This window comes from Chrysoperla carnea, chromosome 5 (genome assembly GCF_905475395.1).
Source record: "Chrysoperla carnea chromosome 5, inChrCarn1.1, whole genome shotgun sequence".
In the NCBI taxonomy this organism is placed as follows: domain Eukaryota; kingdom Metazoa; phylum Arthropoda; class Insecta; order Neuroptera; family Chrysopidae; genus Chrysoperla; species Chrysoperla carnea.
The window spans coordinates 34,173,397-34,185,000 of record NC_058341.1 but is presented as its reverse complement, the minus strand read 5'-3'; positions in this window follow the sequence as shown (position 1 = coordinate 34,185,000).

Genomic DNA, 11,604 nt, shown 5'->3' with positions numbered 1-11,604 from the left:
AAGCCAATCCACTTGTTGACCATCTCTGGTCTATATAATGTACTGCTCAGAGCTAACGCCATTCCAGCGTAGAAAATGGTTCGTGACTATTTAAATATTGATCCGATTACAATAAAACAAAGTTTGAATGAATCAATTATTAAAAAGCGTGAACTGTAGCGTGGATTTGCATAAATAGACAAACGGTGTATGCACTAGTCTTCGGACAGATTTCGTTTTTAGTATTTTAAGAAATTGGTGAAAAATACGATTCAAGAACAAGATTTCAAAAAAGTGTGACTCCTGGAAACTACATTCCTTTTTCATTGCTTAAATTCGAGACTAAGATGTGCAATGTGCAACTATAGCAGAGCAGAATTTAGATACGAATATTATAAAATCTTTTTCCGAAAAATTTCCATTTCGACAATCATTGTTTTTTACATGCACACCTTTGATTATTAACTTTATGAATATTATAGAATAGGAGACCGATTGACGTTGCGGTCAAAAGGAGTGGACGATGATATTATGCATAGATATTGTATGTATACTGTATAGAACTACATTTTCATGTTGTGTAGTTGGTTACTTGAATCACTACATAGTTGAATGATCACGAGCAGCACCAGCAGTAGTTCATGCATATGGCCACTGTGGCAGCACAAGCGTCCGTCGGTGATTCTATTCGTTGTATATCTACAGCTACAGTTGTATATGAGGAGCTAAGTAACAGCAGCTAAATAGTGAATCGTATTCAATACCACCGCCACCACCGCCACTGGGACCATGTTAGCCGCCTCTAGCCATTATCATTTATATTTAATACAGCTGAATAGCCTCAATAGACACACCTTGTGCATGAGCGTATCTACTTGGAGGTCGTTCAAAAAGTGTTATTTTATTAAATAAAATGAAATACGTTTAAAACGTTTAATGAATCAATTTTGATTCTATTTTAAAGATTTGTTTTGAACCATAATATCCAATTCCATTTTTTAACTTCAAAATTGACCAAATATCATACAAACTTTCAACCCTCATTTTAACCCCTTAGAGGATGAATATCCAAAAATTCTGTCTTAGTGTACACTTATGTCATTTAAGAAACGTCTATGCAAAATTTCATGCTTTTAGGGCCAATGGCTTCCGCTGTGCGTTGATCCATTGGTTATTCAGATTTTTTTAAATATATATACAGAAGATTAAAAGTTGTATATATAAAGACATCTATGAACACTAACCGAAACTATTATGACATACATTAATCTGTTATAACCTATACAAAATTTCATCCCCTATTCCATTTCATCCCCTATTTTATGTTTGCGTTTAAGAGTAGCCTTTGCCATTCGCCAATGCTCCATCTATCTCTGTGCCCGAATTCATCAAAATTGGTTCAGTGAACAGCCAAACATACAGATAGAAAGTAAGATATTATGAAGATATTAGGATTAGGGTTTGGATTAAGATATAAACTTTCCTATTATTATATAAGAACTTTATCTCATCTCTCCAAGAATTGTTCTCTCCCCTGAAAATTTAAACGAAATTATATTTGTTCGAAAATTTTTTAATTAAGCACGCTGTTTTCGTTTGGTTGATTTTGTTAGGAATATCCCTTTCAACATGTACCTTCAAATGATATTCACTCCCGCAAATTAGTGATATAAAATCGATGAATCATTTTCGAAATGAACGAATCATAATCAATGTGGAACATATTACTTATATATGTGGAAAGTGGAACAAAGAACTATGTGATGTCTAGCTTTGTCGTCAGCTGTATAGGGATAGAAAGCAAAGACATACATTACTTTATTGGTAAGTTTATCCCACTATGTACGGTTTCTAGGATGTAAAGAAAAAAAATTATGTTTGAAGTTTGTCATGCCCAACTAATTAACACTAAATGAAAGTTTATTTACTTTAAATCAGCACAAGTGCTTACAGTGAGATACCGATTTTCGTGCGGTCATTACTTTTGCTCTATTAGAATAGAAATTTTATAGGAGAAATTTAATTTCTTTGCTGGGTGTCGATCAGTGTGATCTTCTATTAGTCTATTTACTAATAATTTTGAGATTCAAAATTAATTCGAGATTATATTGTCTGTTTACAGTAATTAATTCAATTTTAATTGCCTCATAATATTTAACGCCAATCTAAAGAAAAATTTCAATGTTAAATATCCACTTAAAATATACGTCCATGTACTTATGCTGATAGAATAGAAAATATTCATTATCATTGGTGTAAAATAAGGATGGCTATAGTACAGTGTCTTGGATGCCAAATTTAATTCATTTTAAATTTCTTCTTAAAAGTATCGAGACAGTTGGATAATTATTAAGTACTTCCTTTGAATGACTTTCAAAGAGGAATTTATTTGAGGATGTGGCCATGGTTTTGACTGTGATGTTTACCTTTTAGCACAGTAAACAACTTTCAGAACAGGGAGTGTAGCTTAATTAACTTTCGGAAAACTGGAAATGGTTTCCATCTTTTCATTTGCATGAAATAAAAGTTTATTGAAGTTGACATTAATTTGTTGCTTGTGCTATAGGACGGGTGTGCTAAAAACGGGTTTTTATCAATCTTAAACAATGATTTTCCAGAAAATTTTCATTCTTTTACAAATTACATAATATTTAATGTCTGTAACGACATTGCAATTGCGTTTCTATCGTACGCATGTACATTCGAAAGATGCGATTTTTCGAAAGATAGATTTTATTTCGCATTTTAGATTTCATATTTTTCAGATGACAAGCCCTTGCACGTCCAATTTCTATCACAGATATTTGATGTAATAATTAGATTTACCAAACACTTTTGAGGGTTATTCCAGGTTGAACATAGTTTAGTTCCTTAAAAAAGATATGTAAACGGGATTCTTCTGCAGATACTCGTACTTTCTAATAAATATCTAGGATTACCTAAAGCTCAGTTGGTTAAAGGGTAACCAATTCCGTCCGCGGTATACCTAGGGTAGCTGGTTCGATTCCTGCCGTCACAACAAAAATTATTTAAATTAATAGTTGTGATGGCTGGTGTAGCATAAAGAAGGTGCACTCAGCATCTGAAAATAATTGAGGGGCTGATGAATGAAATTATCAGCGGAAAATGTGGTAAAACATATATATGGTATCTTTAGCCTATGTGTGTCCTTCGTAGACAGCCAATTTAACCTAACCTAACCTAATGTAGGAATGAGGCTTTATATTAAGAATGAAATATCTTTAATAAAGCAACTGTAGTGTTACATATATCATTCACGTATGTATAAAATATATAGTAAATTCATTTAAGTTCGTATGTGTAAGTATAATACCTATATATTTGTATTATATTTTAATACTTATATATAAATTGTAAATACAATTTTGTATTATTTAAAAGCAATTGATATTGTTTTAAGATAAAGAACAGGTCATTTATGAAATAAGTTTTTTTATTTTTATTTTTAATTCTTTTTAAAATAATTCCGTTAAAAAAAATATAAATACATTTTTGAAGTATTCTGACATTTGTATTCATATGCAAATGAAAATTAATAATTAGTCTTGTTTTTTATTCAATATTTTCGGATTATATTTTTTGACCTCTTAGATAATAAGTACATATGACTAATTTAAAATTTAAGGTAGTACTATAGGTAATAGACTTTGCATTCAGAATTTAATGAAACTTGGCATAGTTGTCCATTATTATATCATAATTAACCAGTTAAATTTTTAGGGGCCTTCAGAGAGCTGAAAAAAGATATTTTAAAGATATTTTAACATTGATCCTTATGGGAAATCACAGATTTTATTTTATTTCACAAAACTGGACCTTCAGATTTTCAGTTCTCTGAAAGCCCCTAAAAATTTTACTGGTTAATTATAATAAATTAATGGACAACTATACCAAGTTTCATTAAATTCTGAATGCAAAGTCTATTATCGATAGTACTACCTTAAGTTATAAATCAAGAAAATAGATTTTAAAATGATTCAAGTTGGTTAGAGCGAAAAAATAATAACTCGATTTTCTATTCAGAAATCGTATGAATTTCCATAGAAATCATTTGCAAATTTTCAACTAGGAATTTTCAGCTCCTATTAAAAAGCTCCATAATTTGTTACATATCTTCCAACTGAAGCAGTTTTATTCAGGCTAATGCTATGGCTCATCTATTATGTTTCCCACTCATAGCTACGACTCTAGCTGAACTGAAAATTTTTAGATTAAAAAAGGATATAATGCAGTTAATTTTTCAAAAAATCTATTCATATAGCTTTGGAAAGCGGAGATCTTATTCTACCTATCAATACCATTTTTAAAAAAATCATAAATGTTATAATTCTTACCTGAAAAGTTATCTATCTGAATAGACCCCTGTATACTTTCTTGATGATCAATCTAAGTAGAAATTAAAGCTTTTTGTGTGGATTTTGCATAAAAAATGACCTGATGAAATAATGTATAATGGTGTTGGCGCAAGGAAGCACGCAAAGTTTTTGTATCGGAAATATGTTCACGTCAAACAAGGCAAACCGGGTTTATAAGCACAACATGTATCCACAGTGTACGATGGTATTGAATAAAACAACTTTTGACAAAACGTTTAATCTGAAATTGTATTACATCAATGTCCGCCGGAACCTCAGTGTTGAAAGATTTTGTTTTACCTACAATTTTGAACGCATTATTCTGATCAACAGCTATGAACTGAGTTTTATGTAGTGTATACCAACAATTTTGGCTGAGAAATTTAAAAATCTTGAGCAATGAAATATCAAATATTAGAGGAAAAGTTGAGAAATCAAAGAAGACATTTAGTGCAGTGATGAGACTGTGGAAAGTGGAAAATGGAAAAATACCAGCGTGGGCTTAGAATCTTTACAAACTTTAGTTTGAATATTCGATTTAAAAAATATTTTTGAGACTGTAAACGATTTTTAAAACTACATAAAGAATATTTCAAAACTTGAAATTAATAAGTACCAAAAATTTATTTTAAACATAAAAGAATATTATATAGATTTTTATCTACTATGTCTATACCACAAATAAAATTTTTAATATGTCTTTTAAAAATCATTAAATATCTATCGAATAAAGCTGGGCGATATTAATTTTATAGATAAATAACCCAGGCAAGAAAGTAAACAGTTTTTTTAGACAAAGAAGAAAACGTCTTAATTTTTTCAATTAAAGTGTTTGATTCGATTTTCGTCTTTGACCATTTTTTACTAACTATTTTATTTACCGAATATGTTAGAGAAAATAATCGCCAATTTAATACCAATGGAGGTCTGTTTAGTAAAAAGTGGCTCATTTTTTAACTCCTCCGACAGCTATATCCTTCCTGGCGGGTTTTTACGTCTTGTGTTATTAATGAAAATACATGCGCTACTTGTTTTTCGTTTCCAACCTTTCAAATATTTTAATAGTTATTTATTATTTTATACTTGTTAGTCAGTTATAAAAATATGGTACATAAAAATTTGTTTGTATATTTTTTTTCTGCTTTTTAGGGCTATATGAATGCATTGTCATCCACTTGGGAAGTTATAGTTTAAAATCAATTACAAAATTCCACCAGGACATACTAAAAGTCAGTTAATAAAAATCGAAAATGAATGATACACACGATTGGAAATTTTTTCTCATTGAAATTATGCGTCTATAAATAAGCATTGAAACGACACACATTGCCCAGGTTGCATTGTTATTATACTTAAAAGAGTATCATTAATAACAGATAAAAATATATTTAAAGGATATAAAAAAAGTCTCAAAAAAAGAATATTAAAAAACACGGTGACATTATTTTAATAATCTATTGTTTTATTATGGAAATGTAAAAGGTATAACATATATATAATAAAAATATAGTAGAGATGATATATTTTACGAAAAACCATCAATCATTCTACAAAACTAACAAAAAAACTACTCTTTATTAAAAAAAAATATTTAAAACATCATTTATTATAATTTTTTTAAAGGGTTTTCATATTGTATTTACAATTGGTGACATCTTGTAAAAAGTAAATGTATTTATTACATTCAATATAGTTTTTGGACTAAAGATATTCCAACAAAGCGTGTAAACGATTTGGGAGAAAAACAAGGTTTTTTTTTTTAAAGATATGTAAATTTTTGCTTGACAAGAACTGGAAAATGAGTGTAGATGGAAAATCGTAGTAGTTTTTAAAGCTCAGATAGATATAGAGATATAGCTTTCTTTTCGGTTCGAAGACCGTCTTTTAGGTGCATTTTTATATCAAACCTGATTTTTTTTGCTTACGATTTTTCAAAATTTTCTACCTAGGACTATTTTGCTTAAGATGCTAGCATATTTATTTATAACAACAAATATAATATAATTAGAAAAAAATTTACCATTAAATATTGCTAGGATTTGATGAAATAGTTCCGTTGTAACAATGAAAATTGAAGAACATCTAATTTTCTACAAAAAGTTAATTTTTCTCGTATACTAGCGATAATTTTAAAATTTAGAATAATATTTAAACTTTTTACACAGGCAAAAGTAATGAGTTTTAAAATATAGAAATGTGATGGAAATTTGAATATTTTCAATGCACTGCATTTTCTATAAGAACACCAATAATTAGTTTCTTGAACACCTATGTTTTGTAAACCCTAAAAATTTGAAAACATTATTATGAGAAACTAACTACAAGCTTTTCTGTAAGAGTTTTACCTTCTTTAATTTTAAGCACAAACACGGTTTCTGGATTACTTATTACTGAGATATAAGTAAAAAGCGAGAAAAAGTCTCCTTTAAAGAGTTACTCACTCCTTATTCACCATCTTTCCTTGAGGGCTTTAAGTACGTGGACGTGTAGCTTTAACTGATCACTGAAACCAACTTTCAATGACTTTTTCTTTGTGCTTTTGTGTTATTTACTAGGTCAGAGTACAATTCAAGTACACAAAAAAAACCTACAAAAGGAAACTTGTTCATAATGCATACAACTTTTGGTTCATGAATGTTTAAGAAGTTGCATAGTCTAACAAAGTATCGAAATATGTACATTAAAATGTGTGTATATGTCCACATATAGGAGGTATTTAGACTGAAATAATTAAAAAACCTTTGTCAAAGAGCATAAAATTTGGCCACATAACATATGAGCACTAATTATCCCTTACAAATTCTTAAACAATTTATCCAAATTTACGCCCCATTATTTTAGAAGTCAACAACCGAAATGAAGTCTAATTTTGATATCATACATGATGATCGACCTAGTAGTTGATAATATTATATCTACGTCCGTGAGCTAAGAACTACTCTTCTCACTCATTGCGTGTAAAAAATAGTTCATTTCCGCAATCACTTTCAACCAAGCAAATTAGCTTAAAAGTAATTACATCATTTTGAAGCACTCAAATTAGCCAAATTACAGTCAAAATCTCGACTAAAAACAAGTTACTATAGTAACCCACGACAAAATTTACTTTTAAATTATCGATTATTTTCAAATTTTAGAGGCGTAGATAAAGTTTTGAATGATATACGTGTGATAACACATTTTTTACGTACTTCTGTACTTCTGCTTGGCATTCGTTGAGCAAATTTCGCATGCGTATACATTAACAAATACTCTTGTCTAAATTGTATCGTAAATAACTACTTGCATGTAGTTTTTTTGAAATTCTAATTGATAGTCAAATATTGGTAATGAAATAAATATCGCCTTTAATCGATTTATAACGATTTCTAATTTCAGCATAAAAGACAAAACATTCACCTGTATTTAGAAGTGATATATAGATTCCAGTCACTTGACTGAATGTGGTCTAAATTTGCTAAATATTTACATAAAAGATCAATTAATTACAATAAAACAGTTTAGATATAATTAAAATACATTATAAAATATCTTTATGATATTTGAATCTATAAATATAAAAAATAAAATACAAAATATTTACAAATCATTTCCGTTTCTTTTGAAATCTTTATTAGTATTATATTCATAATTTATGATAATTAAGTAACCTCGATAGAACAGAATTATTAATTGCGGTTGTCTTGTATAATATAAATATGAATACATACGATGTGAATCCTTTTAAATTCCTAATTGGAGGTAGTACAGTGATTATCAAACGGCGAAATATATGTTGCCTTCAAAAAGTTCTCATTTTTAAAACTTCAATTTCATCTAATTTCGGTTTAAGTCCGTATAAACTAGTAACATTTATGGGGAGACCAAATTTAAAGGGATGCTTTATTTTGACTGTTAAAATTATTATTAAAATTCGCCGATCTATGTAACCGAAAAAGTCGTTATAAAGAAAAAGCGGACGTCTAAGGAATAGGGTGTCATATCCTACAAATTCACCACTGTTTCTTTTATTTTAAATTTTAGATTACTCTTATATGGTGTTCTTAAAATACACGTCTCACTCATTTAAGTGTTAACATCTTGGATATGGCAAGTGGAAAATTTTTTTGTGGATATAATGTCTTCCAATTAAGTAACTTCTTGAAGAATCCTGTATTTATAAAGGATAATCTAATTGTATAATATAACAAGGAAATTGTAAGTGATTTCGTGTATTCAGCGATTTTTATTTTAAAGGACAGTAAAGGTAATGAAATGAGATAGTAGACAACAAAATCTTTTTTTTTCCACAACAATGCACACAATTGACGTTAAAAAAGCATATATGTATTTTGCTTCACGTGTCCCGGCTTGATTCTACAGAAAGAAGAAAGATAGTATTTTGATGAGCTGGGCGTTTAGTATTGTACTTTTAGTACGGGAAAAAAATTTGCATAATTTAAAATATTCTCTTAAATTTTTTAATATAATTTTCATTATGTATTGTATTCATTTGAATATAACTCTCAAAAAGTATTAGTACTTTTTTAAGATATGATAAACATTCAAATAACTAGATTTTACTACATTTTTGAAAACCTTTGATATTTACATACTTCAATAAAGATATCGTATTATCTGAACATGTATTCTCAATTATTATTGTATTGAGAGCCATTGTCGTAGAAACTAAAGATTGCAAAAAAAATTATTGGATAAAAATAGTCCCAGTGTGAAACACCTAATTGTGAATTTAGGGATATGCAAAAGTTTTATAGGTTGAGTACAATATTTGTACCTTGTACAAGAAGTTTTGGTACAAAACGTTTTCTGATTGACAGGTTTTCGATCAGAAAATGGAACCAATACGACAACGCTTAATTAGAAAAGATACCGTGTGCGCAACAAGCATCAATTATAGTGTAGTAGGTACCATTGATATTTTTTTCGGATCCCAAAATATATGTACAATTTTTACAAATGGCGTAACATAGTTCTTGGCGGAGCACACTCCGCGTTAGTTCAAATGGCACTTTATTTTTTACCAGTTTTTTAAATTTTTTATTACTTACAAATGTATTAGAAGATTTTTCTTTGTACATAATTTTAAATTGCCCATTGCCGCATGCAAATGATTCAATTTGAGGAAAAAAAGGTAAAGTTTGCTTATCTAAGGGAAAGTGGGATGGAATGGAGTACATTCCTGTAAATTCGAGCAAATTTATTATTTCACGAAAAAATCGTAAATTTATAAGTAAAATGATATGTTAAAACTTACAAAAATTAACAGTTCGGTATAAAAATGTGAATGGATTATATTAATTCTAAAAGAAAGTAGCCTTGTTGCAACCTCTACGAGGTATCGATTTAAATTAAATTATTGTACCTTTCAAATGCCATGGTAAAATCTTATGTCATGTTGATGGCTCACATTGTTTTGCTTTTACATCAAATTTAAAATGCATTAACTTCATTTGGTCATCCTGTATTAGAAATCACTGTTCAATTTGTTGCTAGGTCGCTACATGTTTATATTTTCATACCGTTTGGTAACTGCTCATTTTACACTTAAGCAGGATGTTCAGTACATGATTTAACAAATGTTAACATATGTAATATCATTTCTAATAAATTAATTCATTTGACTAATGATACCTTTTTGTCATTTAATATTTACCATTTAAAACAGAAAAGTTATTCCACTTTCAACAAATACATTCATCTCATAAAAGTGATATAGGTATCATAATAAAGTTAATTGTATGCGAGTAAATATTAAGTAAAATTTGCAGATGAATTTTCAGCTTTAATTGGGGAAATATTTTTGAATTGAATAAGGTTCAAACAAAAGTAATAAAGAAGTATTTGAGATCTTGGACGATTTAAACATAGTTCACCATCTGACTTATTCTTTATGATAGTTAACATTTATTTTTTATTTATGTAAAGTATTGTGTCATGATTTTGAGATCCCAAAGTTTAACAGTTTTGTTTCCACAAGTTTCTCATAATAACCTTCAAAAAACGATGTGAAGGCAAACGCCAATTCAGGTCAAATCGAAATAAAATTCTGGTAATATGATTTGTATCGATGTTTAGCCAGCGACAACATATATGCTGTGAGAAAATTCTAGCCACGAATGAGGAGATAAGAGTGATTTTTACAATTTTTTTAGTATATATTAAAACTAATATAGCATTTTTGAGCCCAGGAACTTTGAGCTTACAAATCTTATTTAAGTAGGAGAATTGTACACTAGCAAAGCAAAGAGTGTTATTTTTGTTATACTGTTTTCCTCGAGTAATTTTAATTAAAAAAATTCCGAAAATCAGGTTCTATTGAACGTTCAATCTGCGTATGTAAAGATTAGTTAAATATCTGTAATACTATCTAAAATTCACCTTGTAGGACGGAATTGTTACATAACAACAATGCTTAAGGTTTTAATAGTTAATGCAATCAAATATTTAAATTAAACATAAAAAATATATTGATAGGTACGTTAAACCATAACAAATGGTAAAGTCAAAAAAGAGTCAAAATAAAGAGACCATAAATAATTAAAACTCCATGTAAATGTTACTTAAATCAGCCTGTGTTGTTATAGATGATTATCAAAAATGTTGTTTACCTATTAAATTGTCAATATATTTTTATAATTTACTGCTCAAATATCACCTAAATTCATAAATAAAAATCTACAAATTAGATAAACAAGTACCTAATAATAAACAATTTAAAAACATCTGCATTTTTATAAAATGCTTTTATTCAGGGAGTTTATTTCTCACTTTTTTTCAGTGATAAATATTTATTTTAACTACTTACAACTACATAAATTATGCCCTTATTTGTATAAATATAAATTAATTTAATCACTTTGAAAGTGTTAAAAAACAACAAGGTATGCGTAATTACTTAGTGAATTAGTTAAGCTTTTAGCGCCAGCTTTCGATCCAAGGCGGGAGAATTCTAGAAACACTGGCATAAAAACATGGATGAGGGTAGCAGCCCTCACCTACTCTCCATTATATCTATGGATATTAGCGTGCCTAGTCTATCAGTGAAATAATGAAGTATTTTTAATTCGCAAATTTATCCAATGTACCATGATAAGATAATGCTACAACCCATCAGTCTGTTTTCTATCTCCAAAATTTCACTAGAATTATTTAAAACCAACACTATTCTCCAAACAAGTATCCACTACTTTAAGCGTTCATTAACAGACTCAACTGATATTTTTCATAAACTCGGGTTAAATGATAC